A 14,012-nucleotide genomic window follows, 5' to 3' on the forward strand; every position below is an offset into this window, starting at 1 on the left:
TTACTACCCAATTTTTAATTTTCTATAGTTACTTTCCTTAAAAATGAATTTATCAGGGAGGGAAATCTAAGCTTTCTAATGCCACCTTTGAATTACTAGTCTGTTATTTCTGCCTCCATTCTATGTTGCTCTGAGTTCTCCTAAGGATGTGTTACTTTACAACAGGTGCTATTCCCAGGTCTTTCACTTTCCATGTGTTTATGCTAAACATTTAGTGAAACAAAATACTATTCATGGAGTTAGAAGTTTGTTTCCTCACAGTAGTAATAAATAGGTAGATATGTATCTTTCTGGTGAAACAAACCTTTCCTGGGAAACCATGTTAGGGGCATAACACAGATCAAAATAAAATCTAATAGTCTCACGTCATCACATCCATCACTGACCATCTCTGACCAGAACCTCAGATGCTTATATCAAATTTCCTACAGTCTAGAATGCTTCCTATAGTTTCCTTATAAACTAACTAAGATCCTTAAAAACAGAGTGGGACCATATCCACTTCCACCACTGAATTCCCCTCTCACACCACCTAACTTGGATATACAAGGGGCTCCTAATATTATTTGCCAAAACAATGAATGGATTGATAGATGAACAAGTAAATAATAAAACATCTAACTGGCTTCCATAACATAACATAGATTGTAACTTATCTTTTTGTGAAATATGTATTATTTTCATCTCTACAATGTAATGAGCAGTTTGCTTTTTACTTGCTGTTCTGTGTTATCTGTGCCTAAGAAGCTAAATCAAGCAGAAAGCTTCATCTGAAGTCAAAAAGCCTAATCCACTAAGCATACAAAATGTAACATATTTTACAACTAATGAAGAAGTACAGGAATTTCCATCCTAGAGTCCTGGTCAAATTATCTAATTCTCAGATGGCTACATTTTGCCTACTTAACTTCTCTATGCAGCAACTGTTGCCTTTGGTGTTTTTCACGATCTTTTAGCTACCTTTTAAAATTATTTTGCATTTTCATTTGTAACTACCTAGAGGTGAAACGCAACAGCTATTTTTGTGGTGGTTAGAGCAGTCCCTGAAGAAAGGCATTTAAATTTGCAAAGTACTTTTATTCCTTTTGAGACTTAAATTTACTGCTCAGCAAATGCAGCATACTGAAAATGCCAAAGCAGCTATAAAATAAGATATTGAGAAAAATTATAAACTGGTGTAAGATTACTGTTTTTTTTTGTTATACTTGCTATTTTATTTTGTTCCAAGCTTCTTCTCTCTGTGTTAAGTGAAAAAAAACTAAAGGAATTGTCATTCCCCATTGCAAATGCAAACTATTTAAGCAGGTAAAAATACTTTGATTATCATAGAATGTCATTCTGGAATATCAGTTGCCTTTTCAATAGATTCTTTCCATTTGGGAAATCATTTGTACTTAATGGAAAAGAAATGGTTTTGTAATAATTATCCAATGAATTCAAATTTGGCAGCAATACTGTAATGATTATGTCAAATTCTCTACACGTATGCTATAGAAGTAATACTTGGCTTCAGTTGGTTTCTTACTTTGAAATTGTTCCACACTAGACGTATTTTGTTAGTGGTAGTCAAAATGGTCTCTCCAAACTACTTCATTAATTGCTTTAGGTCAGTTAATATGCAGCTACTTATGAACAACCCATAACCTCAATGTTTGGATACAAGTATGAGGAAAACAAACAAAAAGTGTCAATGTAATATGGAAAAAAGTATTGTAACAAATGTTCTATGTAATAGTTAAGAGATACATATTAAAAGGATCATACACCATGATCAAGTGTGATTTATCCCTGGGATGCAAGGATTATTCAATATATGCAATTCAATCAATGTGATACACCATATTAACAAATTAATGATCATCTCAATAGATGCAGAAAAAGCTAATAATAAAGGCTAATAATAAAGGCCATATATGAGAAATCCATAGCAAGCATCATACTCAATGGTGAAAAACTGAAAGCATTTCCACTAAGATCAGGAACAAGAAAAGGATGTCCACTCTCGCCACTCTTATTCAACATAGTATTGGAAGTCCTAGCCATAGAAATCAAAGAAGAAAAATAAATAAGAGGAATACAAATTGGAAAAGATGAAGTAAAAGTGTCACTGTTTGCAGATGACATGATACTATACATAGAAAATCCTAAAGATGCCACCAGAAAACTACTAGAATGAATCAATGAATTTGGTAAGGTTGCAGGATACAAAATTAATGCAGAGAAATCTCTGGCATTACTATACACTAACAACAAAAAATCAGAAAGAGAAATTAAGAAAACAATCCCATTTACCATTGCAACAAAAAGAATAAAATACCTAGGAATAAACCTACCTAAGGAGGTGAAAGACTTGTACTCAGAAAACTATAAAACACTGATGAAAGAAATCAAAGATGACATAAACAGATGGAGAAACATACCATGATCTTGGATTAGAAGAATCAATATTGTGAAAATGATTATACTCCCCAAAGCAATCTACAGATTCAATGCAATCCTTATCAAACTACCAATGGCATTTTTTACAGAACTAGAACAAAAAATTTTACAATTCATATGGAAACACAAAAGACCCCGAATAGCCAAAGCAATCTTGAGAAAGAAAAACGCAGCTGGAGGAATCAGGCTCCCTGACTTCAAACTATACTACAAAGCTACAGTGATCAAGAGAGTATGGTACTGGCCCAAAACCAGATATATAGATCAATGGTACAGGATAGAAAACCCAGAGATAAACCCACGCGCATATGGTCACCTAATTTACGACAAAGGAGGAAAGAATATACAATGGAGAAAAGACAACCTCTTCAATAAGTGGTGCTGGGAAAACAGGATAGCTATATGTAAAAGAATGAAATTACAACACTCCCTAACACCATACACAAAAATAAACTCAAAATGGATTAAAGACCAAATGCAAGGTCAGACACTATAAAACTCTTAGAGGAAAACATAGGAAAACACTCTGACATAAACCACAGCAGGATCTTTTTTGACCCACCTCCTAGAGTAATGAAAATAAAAACAAAACTAAACAAATGGGACCTAATGAAACTTAAAAGCTTTTGCACAGCAAAGGAAACCATAAACAACATGAAAAGACAACGCTCAGAATGGGAGAAAATATCTGCAAATGAAACAACAGACAAAGGATTACACTCCAAAATATACAAACAGCTCATGCAGCTCAATTTCAAAAAAACAAACAATCCAATTAAAAAATGGGCAGAAGACCTAATTAGACATTTCACCAAAGAAGACATATAGATGGCCAAGAGGCACAAGAAAACATGCTCAACATCACTAATTATTAGAGGAATGCAAATCAAAACTACAATGACGTATCACCTCATACCAATCAGAATGGCCATTATCAAAAAATCTAGAAACAATAAATGTTGGAAAGGGTGTGGTGAAAAGGGCACCCTCCTTCACTGTTGGTGGGAATATATATTGGTACAACCATTATGGAGAACAGTATGGAGGTCCCTTAAAAAACTAAAAATAGAACTACCATATGACCCAGCAATCCCACTACTGGGCATATACCCTGAGAAAACCATAATTCAAAAAGACGCATGTACCAAAATGTTCATTGAAGCGCTATTTACAATAGCCAGGACATGGAAACAACTTAAATGTCCATCGACAGATGAATGGATAAGGAAGATGTGACACATATATACAGTGGAACATTACTCTGCCATAAAAGGAAACGAAGTTGAGTTATTTGTATGAGGTGGATGGACCTAGAGTCTGTTATACAGAATGAAGTCAGAAAGAGAAAACAAATATTGTATGCTAACGCAGATATATGGAATCTTAAAAAAAAAAAAAAGGTACGGATGAACCTAGTGGCTGGTAGGAATAAAGACATAGACATAGAGAATGGACTTGAGGCCAGGGGGAAGGGGAGGGGGAAGCTGGGGTGAAGTGAGAGTGTCATCGACATATATACACTACCAAATGTAAAATAGACAGCTAGCGGGAAGCAGCCGCATAGCACAGGGAGACCAGCTCAGTGCTTTGTGACGACCTGGAAGAGTGGGATAGGGAGAATGGGAGGGAGGCTCAAGAGGGAGGGGATATGGTGATATATGTATGCACATGGCTGATTCATTTTGTTGTACAACAGAAACTAACACAGTATTGCAAAGTAATTATACTCCAGTAAAGATCTATTAAAAACAAAAAACATGTAAATGAGGAACGGGTAGATGAAGGGGTGCTCAACATCACTGGTCATCCAGGAAGTGCAAATCAAGGCTGCAGTGAGCTATCACCTCGTGCCTGTTCGGGATGGCTGTTATCCAAAAAAAAAAAAAAGATAGTTGTTGACCTGGATGTGGAGGAAGGGGAAAACTTGTGCACGTTGTTGGGAGTGTGGATTGGTGCATCTGCTGTGGAGGGCAGCATGGTGGTTCCTAAAAAGATCGAAGATAGATCTGCCCTATGATCCATCAGTCACACTTCTGGGTATATAGTCAAGAATTTAAATATTCTGTAATCCCATGTTCATTGCAGGATATTTCACAGTAGCCAATACGTGGAAGCAAGCTAAATATCCACCAATGGATGAATGGATAAAGAAGACGTGGTACATGTATACAGTGGGATATTTGTTCAGCCTGGAAAAAACAAGGTGGGTTCTTCATGACCATTTTTTTTTCTTTAGATTCCATATATATGTATTAAGGGTAAGCTGGGACAAAGTGAGAGAGTGGCATGGACATATATACACTACCCAACTACCAAGCTGGTGGGAAGCAGCCACATAGCACAGGGAGATCAGCTCGGTGCTTTGTGACCACCTAGAGGGGTGGGATAGGGAGGATGGAAGGGAGGGAGGTGCAAGAATGAAGAGATATGGGGACATATGTACATGTATAACTGATTCACTTTGTTATAAAGCAGAAACTAACACACCATTGTAAAGCAATTATACTCCAATAAAGATGTTAAATAAAAACAACAGCAACAAGGTGGGAAATCCTGGCACTTGTGACAACATGGATGAACCTGGAGGATATTATCCTACATGAAATTAGCCAGATAGGACAAATACTACATGACTATACAACTTAAATGAGGAATATAAACTAGTCAAACTCATAGAAATAGAGGGTGTAATGGTGGTTTTCAGGGCCTGGGGGGAGAGGAAAATGAGGGGGTATTAATCAATGGGGATAAAGTTTCAGTTATGCAAGATGAATACACCCTAGAGATCTACTGTACAGATCTATTGCCTATAGTAAACAATACTGTGTCGTATACTCAAAAATTTGCTAAGAGGATAGCTCTTACGTTGTGTTCTTACCACAAACTAATAATAATAAAGAAGGCGGATGGAAACCTTTAAATGTGATGGATATGTTTATGGCATAGCCTGTGGTTGAGAGTTTCACAGGTATATACTTATCTCCAAAGTAATCAAGTTGTATACATTAAATACGTACAACTTTTGGTATGTCAATTTTACCTCAATAAAGTGCTTAGAAAAAAAAAGAGAGAGATACTGGAGAGAAAAAAAGAGTAGATTCTTCTGTTATAGGTGGATTGAGATTTACATACATACCCTCTAAAGTCTCCTGATGTATGTGTGTGTGTGTGTGCGTGTATGTGTATAAAACAATTTAAAAAACACAACAAAACTGTGGTTAAGATCTAACCAAAATCATTTTCTGTGAAAAATTATCCAATTAATTGTGCTTGTTTATTTATGTACTATTCCCTTTGCAATTAACTACTGTGAATGAATCATTGTCATTTTCTTATTTCCTAAGTGGCTTTATACATATGTTAATATTTCTTTAAATATGCTCTTTATCTTTCTTAGTTTGTTATAAAGTCTATACAGAAAAGGGGTTTGGCATTCTTCATTTCCATATTGTACCATAATTAGTGGTCAGTTATACTAAAGAACTGAGTTATAATATTTTTCCAGTTTTATTTATTGAAAGAGTGATTATTGATGTGTATTAAAAATTAAATATGAGCAGTATGAAATTTCTATCACTTGATGTTTACCATTTGAGATCAAAAGCAATAATGTAAATACATCTTTAACACAAATTACATGTTTGTGACTTCACAATAAGGAAATGCAATCATAGGATGGGAGATATTTAAGAATAAAATGATAAAATGTTTTATGCCTTATTTGTCATTAATTTTTATTTAAGAATAAAATGATAATAAAATGTTTTATGCCTTATTTGTCATTAATTTTTTTCTAATTTTATAGTTATTTTAATAAGTCGCACAAGTGGCATAGAATGCTGAATTTGATCTTTATATATATAATTAAATAATGTATTTGAAAACTTAGTTACTAATGAAGAGATTAAAATATAATCATAACTATATGGGAATATAAAACACATGTTCATATTTTCATTTACTCTTTCCTTTAATAAATCTTTTTGTCTTTTAAGAGTTAGGCAGTCTAGGGCTTCCCTGGTGGCACGGTGGTTGAGAGTCCGCCTGCCGATGCAGGGGACATGGGTTCATGCCCCAATCCGGGAGGATCCCACATGCCGCAGAGCGGCTAGGCCTGTGAGCCATGGCCGCTGAGCCTGCACGTCCAGAGCCTGTGCTCCGCAATGGGAGAGGCCACAAAGCAATTAGAGAAAGAAGAACAAAAAAACCCCAAAAAATTAGCAAAAGGAAAGAAATCAAAATATCAGATGAGAAATAAATGAAGAAAAAATGAAGAAAACAATAGCAAAGCTCAGTATAACTAAAAGTTGGTTCTTTGAGAAGATAAACAAAATTGATAAACAATTAGCCAGACTCATCAAGAAAAAAGGGAGAAGACTCAAGTCAACAGATTTAGAAATGAAAAAGAAGTAACAACAGATTCTGCAGAAATACAAAGGATCATGAGAGACTATACAAGCACCTATATGCCAATAAAATGGACAACCTGGAAGAAATGGACAAATTCTTACAATAACACAACCTTCTGAGACTCAACCAGGAAGAAATATAAAATATAAACAAGGCAATCGCAAGCACTGAAATTGAAACAGTGATTAAAAATATTCCAACAAATGATAGCCCAGGACCAGATGGCTTCACAGGAGAATTCTATCAAACTTTTAGAGAAGAGCTAACACCTATCCTTCTCAAACTCTTCCAAATTATAGCAGAGGGAGGAACACTCCCAAACTTATTCTACAAGGCCACAATCATCCTGATACCAAAACCAGACAAAGATGTCACACAAAAAAGAAAACTACAGGCCAATATCACTGATGAACATAGATGCAAAAATCCTCAAAAAATACTAGAAAACAGAATCCAATAGCACATTAAAAAATCATAAAACATGATCAAGTGGGTTTATCCCAGGAATGCAAGGATTCTTCAATTTATGCAGATCAATCAATGTGATAAACCATATTAAAATATTGAAGGAGAAAAACAATATGATCATCTCAATAGCTGCAGAAAAACTTTTGACAAAATCAACACCCATTTATGATAAAAACTCTCCAGAAGGTAGGCAGAGAGGGAACCTACCTCAACATAATAAAGGCCATATATGACAATCCCACAGCCAACATCATTCTCTCAATGGTGAAAAACTGAAACCATTTCCAGTAGATCAGGAACAAGACAAGGTTGCTCACTCCCACCGCTATGATTCAATATATGATTCTTATTTTCCTATACACGAATGATGAAAAATCTGAAAGAGAAATTAAGGAAACACTCCCATTTACCATTGCAACAAAAAGAATAAAATAACTAGGAATAAACCTACCTAAGGAGACAAAAGACCTGTATGCAGAAAACTATGCGACACTGATGAAAGTAATTAAAGATGATACAAACAGATGGAGAGATACACCATGTTCTTGGATTGGAAGAATCAACATTTTGAAAATGACTGTATTACCCAAAGCAATCTACAGATTCAATACAATCCCTATTAAATTACCAAAGGCATTTTTCATAGAATTAGAAGAAAAAATTTCACAATTTGTATGGAAACACAAAGATCCCAAATATCCAAAGCAATCTTGAGGGGAAAAAAAAACGGAGCTGGAGGAATCAGGCTCCCTTACTTCACACTATACTACAAAGCTATAGTAATCAAGACAATGTGGTACTGACACAAAAACAGAAATATAGATCAATGAAACAAAATAGAAAGCCCAGAGATAAACCTACACACATATGGTCACTTATCTTTGATAAAGGAAGCAAGAATATACAATGGAGAAAAGACAGCCTCTTCAATAAGTGGTGCTGGGAAAACTGGACAGCTACACATAAAATAATGACATTAGAACACTCCCTAACACCATATACAAAAATAAGCTCAAAATGGATTAAAGACCTAAATGTAAGGCCAAGAACTATAAAACTCTTAGAGGAAAACATAGGTAGAACCCTCTATGATATATATCACAGCAAGATCCTTTTTGACCCACCTCCTAGAGAAATGGAAATAAAAACAAAAATAAACAAATAGGACCTGATGAAACTTCAAAGCTTTTGCACAGCAATGGAAACCATTAACAAGATGAATAGACAACCCTCAGAATGGGAGAAAATATTTGCAAATGTATCCACTAACAAGGATTCTTCTCCAAAATATACAAGTAGCTCATGCAACTCAATACCAAAAAAACAAACAATACAATCCAAAAAGTGGGCAGAAGACCTAAATAGACATTTCTCCAAAGAAGATATACAGATTGCCAACAAACACATGAAAGAATGCTCAACATCATTAATCATTAGAGGAATGCAAATCAAAACTACAATGAGGTATCACCTCACACCGGTCAGAATGGCCATCATCAAAAAAATCTACAAACAATAAATGCTGTAGAGCGTGTGGAGAAAAGGGAGCTCTCCTGCACTGTTGGGGGAATGTATATTGATACAGCCACTATGGAGAACAGTATGGAGGTTCCTTAAAAAACTAAAATAGAACTACCATATGACCCAACAATCCCACTACTGGGCATATACCCTGAGAAAACCATAATTCAAAAAGAGGCATGTTCCACAATGTTCATTGCAGCACGATTTACAATAGCCAAGATGTGGAAGCAACCTAATTGTCCATCCACAGATGAATGGATAAATAAGATGTGGCACATATATACAATGGAATATTACACAGCCATAAAAAGAAACGAAATTGAGTTATTTGTAGTGAGGTGGATGTACCTAGAGTCTGTCATTCAGAGTGAAGTAAGTCAGAAAAAGAAAAACAAATACCCTATGCTAACATGTATATATGGAATCTAAAAAAAAAAAAAAAAGGTTCTGATGAACCTAGGGGCAGGACATGAATAAAGACACAGACATAGAGAATGGATTGAGGACTCTGGGAGGGGGAAGGGTAAGCTGGGATAAAGTGAGAGAGTAACAATGACATATACTCTACCAATTTAAAAATAGATAGTTAGTGGGAAGGAGCTGCATAGCACAGGGAGATCAGCTCGGTGCTTTGTGACGACATAGAGGGGTGGGATAGGGAGGCTGGGAGAGAGAGGCAAGAGGGAGGGATTGTGGAGATATATGCATACATATAGATGATTTACCTTATTATACAGCAGAAACTAAGACAACATTGTAAAGCAATTATACTCCAATAAAGATGTTAAAAAAATAAATAAAGGTATTTCATTTGTGGTACTGTTTTTAGTATTTCATTAAAAATATGAAAGCTTTCTCTTAATTTTTTAAATCCCAGTTCCTCCCTGATTTTTAAATGTTGTTTTGATTCATGCTCACCTGTTTTTGACAGCTGTCATCCTCAATGAGAGCATGATTTCTCTGCTTCTCCACCATGCATTGTGAGTTAAGGACTAAGATGATAGTTCTTAATTTAAGCTAGAGGTCAGACATCCATTTCAGACAATAGAGCTGGATAGTTGCCCATACCAATCTTTGCCAATAATTCTTACAAAACGTTTTCTTAAAAGCAACAAAACGCTCAGAAAGTAAGAATGCTGAAATGGAATTCACTTTTGCCTTGATAAATTTAAACTTCAGAAATCATAGCTCATGGATGAGATGGAAAGAAGTTAAAGCCCAGCTGAGCCTAAATGGGGATTATAGTAGGAGAAACACATAAATCTGTGACCTTCAAATTATTCCTTGTAAGCCTGAAAAAATGTAAACTAACCCTTCTTACATTTGTCTCAAGGAGACTGTAATAACCTCCTAACTGGCCTCCTACGTTTGCTGCTGAACCCATGAATCAATTTTCAAACTAGTAGCCTGGGTGTTCCTTTAAAAGTGATATTCAGATTGTCACTTTTCTATTCCAAACCCTGTAATTGTTCCTCAGTTCACTTATAAAGAGCAAAACTCCTACCATGGCCAATAAGATCCTACAAGAAATGCCCCTCTTGCATGATGGGTCTCTAAGAAGCAAATTCTTAGAGTTTTGTGTGCAGGATGTTTATTAAGGATTGACTTTTGGATCAGTTTTTGTGAAAGGATGGAGGTGGAAACAGGATTGACTAGAGGCAGAAATCAACTTCAGGTGCAAGCCCAGCAACAGCATCAAATTATTCTTCTATAGGTCATTTTGGAGCTAGAATGGCCCTTCACAGTTGTCCTAAATTGGGTTTGAATAACCATGGCTTTCTCCCCTTGAAGTGATCATTCATTGTATTAGGGACACCTTGATAAGGTTGCAACTGGGACAGTTCCTGAAAGTACAGCCAGCTGAAGCCTGTTTTATTTCCAGATGTATTAACACAGCTGGTATATTATTTATACCTTTTAAATTTTATTTATATATTATACTAAATATATTATTTTTCTCACATATTATTAGTACTTGTATGTTTATAATGAGTCATAAGTATATGTATGCATATATAATATGCATATATAAAACAATATTAATAGACCTGATTCTAAATCTACTTGTGTGTTTTCTGGAACAAAATTTCACAGCTAACCAGTATTCAATATTAAGGTAAACATCCACCTTCATAGTCTGAACCTAGATGAAAGAGTCAGAGATTTGGAATCTCAAATTTGGAAGGAGCAATGGTATTCATTTTGCAGCCCTTTATGATTTTAGTGTTTTCTATTTAGGAAGAAATATGAATTCAGTTTTCCCTACCTGAAATATTTATTTTTTCCTCCCATCTATGCATTTTCATTTCTTGAAATCCTGCCCAATCCTCTAGGTTTTTTTCAAATGCCTCTTTATCGAATTTCAACCAAATATAATTTCTTTATCATGTGAATACGTTTAATGTTTAATGATAATTTTATCTATCTTTTACACATGTGAAGATGTTCACAAAACAATTATAGGTTATTCAAAGCTGGTGTTTTATTCTTTCCCTTTTTTGTAATCACCTACATAATTTGAATCATACAAGGCTATGACTCACTTTTTTACTTTGTTCATTAAAATTAAGTGTTTAAGTTGTACTATTCCAAGAATTAGTATTATCATTATATACATATAATATACATTGTATGTATATGCTTGTTATAAATATGTACATCTGTATATGATTATATATATATTTATATGTAATTAAAAATTCCCTCTGGAAAATTTCAATTTTTGTTTTTGGCCACACCTCTCGGCTTGTGGGATCTTAGTTCCCCAACCAGGAATAGAAACCGGTCCCAGCAGTGAAAGTGCTGAGTCTTAACAGATGGACCACCAGGGAATTCCCTCAAATTCTTGATAGTAGCCTAGAAAACATGATTTTCAGCAAAAAACAAAATTCTCTCCAGTCCTTACTTCATTCCCTTCTTCTGTACTTTTTTTCTCTTCCTCTTCTAAAATCTTTTGTTAATGTTTAGTATTCCAAGTATTTGAAGTTTAAATTATATAATGAATGTTTCCCGACCAGAACATCCTTCCTAATCATATTGGATTTCAGCACTAATACTGAAGTTAAATATTATTTTTTGTTAAAAATAAGTAATAGAAATAAAAATGTAACCATTGATAGGTATTTAAATATAATGCTTTATAATAGTTAAAGCATTGTTAAAGCATAGTTAAAGCATCAGTGCTTTCTCATTTTACTTTTCATGTACAGACTAAAGGCAACAGATTCATTTGGAAAGAATGAAAAAATTTAATATAACTCTCCTTTAGACATACAATGGAAAAAAGAGCAAAAATCTAAACTAGAATAAGTATAGAGAGAAAATTATCTTTAAATTCTTCTGAATTTGGTTTGTATTATCATTGACAATTTTATTAGATTTTGAAATATTATTTAAAATTTTGTGTTTTGGAAATATATATATGTATACACATATATATATTCAATTTCATGGCATGGAATGGTTATTAACAGATAATAAACGATGTATTTAACTTTATTAGTGGTACTATCAGTAATAGTAGTAATAGTAGTAGTATCATGGGAAACTAACAAAATAAATTGTACTTGTCTTGACGTTACTTTTGTACTGACATTTGAATATCAGTAAACTGGATGTTTTTGGTATTCACAAAAGTTAAAATATAAGCATGTCTCCACAGACTGATCACCTGATTTGAAGAGCAGCTGGTAAACATCATTTTCTTGTTTTTTTGCAGTACGCGGGCCTCTCACTGTTGTGGCCTCTCCCCTTGCGGAGCACAGGCTCCGGAGGCGCAGGCTCAGCGGTCATGGCTCACGGGCCCAGCCGCTCCACGGCATGTGGGATCTTCCCAGACCGGGGCATAAACCCGTGTCCCCTGCATCGGTAAGCAGACTCTCAACCACTGCGCCACCAGGGAAGCCCACCAGGGAAGCCCCTAAACATCATTTTCTCATCACCCTTCCTACTGCTTTGAATTTTCTGCTGGAGAGAACATTTTTTTCAGAATGATGAATAATAGAAGAGTCTGTCTTCTTTTGTAGCCAGATAGGAACAGAATGAAGTCAGGAAAGAAAATTAAGCAGTTTAGCTTTCTAAAAAGGTGTTATAAAAGCAAATATTGCACCACTTAAACAGGCAAGGAGAATTTATTCAAGGCTCTTGCAGTAGGGAAGAGAGGCCAAAACTCAGTCTCAGCTCAGCTCTGCTCATACACACGTGGAATTTTTAAAGGTCAGGGTACAAGGGCCACCTAAGTTGGCTGGTTGGCTTTAATCAAAGAAAAAGTAAACTTTCTTATTTACCTGTGACAGGAGATGGATGTATATCTCCTACCTCCAACAGAAACAGGGAGATGGGGTGATATCTCCCTTGATGTTTCTTTTTAAAGAAATGGCTTGTCCCCCAGGTATTTGAGAAAGACATTCCTGGGTGGTAAAACTGTAAAGAATCTTTGATAAGATTTACATACATCTGAAAGGGACAGAGAGAGAGAGAGCAGACAAGTTTTTGTTTCTTAAGTAAATGCTCTAAGAAAGATTAGAGGCTAGAGAGTTAAGAAGAGGCCCATCTCAAATTTAGTCAAGCTAAAGGGAACACTGAGGCCTCTTGGTCAGTTTCATTAGTCTCCTTTATCACAAAAAAAGGATTAAATATAGGTAATAATAATGTTTTTCAAAGAAGGCATTATTTGCTAATAGATATTATTTACAAATATTTGCTACATGAATATTTCCTAAAATTCTTTCAATCTATTTGAAATTACTCTATAATTAAAAATTAGTTTATGTTAAAAATTCTAAAATTAAATTAATGTTCATCCTAGATATTTTTTTTCAGTTTTATTGAGAAATGTTTGATGTATAACATTGTATAAGTTTAAGATGCACAACATATTGATTTGATATATGTATATATTGTAAAATGATTCCCAGAGTAAGTTTAGTTAACATTCATCACCTCATACTCATAATTCTTTTCCTTGTGATGAGAACTCTGAAGATTTACCCTCGTAGAACTTCTAAATGTACAATACGGTATGTTAACTATAGTCATTATGTACATTACATCCCCAGAACATGTTTAGCTTATAACTGCAAATTTTTACCTTTAGACCATCTTCACCCAATTATTCCACCCTCTACCCCCTGCCTCTGGCAACCAAAAATTTACTGTTTCTATAAGTTTGA

The sequence above is a fragment of the Globicephala melas genome, chromosome 3 (assembly GCF_963455315.2).
Source record: "Globicephala melas chromosome 3, mGloMel1.2, whole genome shotgun sequence".
Lineage (NCBI taxonomy): Eukaryota > Metazoa > Chordata > Mammalia > Artiodactyla > Delphinidae > Globicephala > Globicephala melas.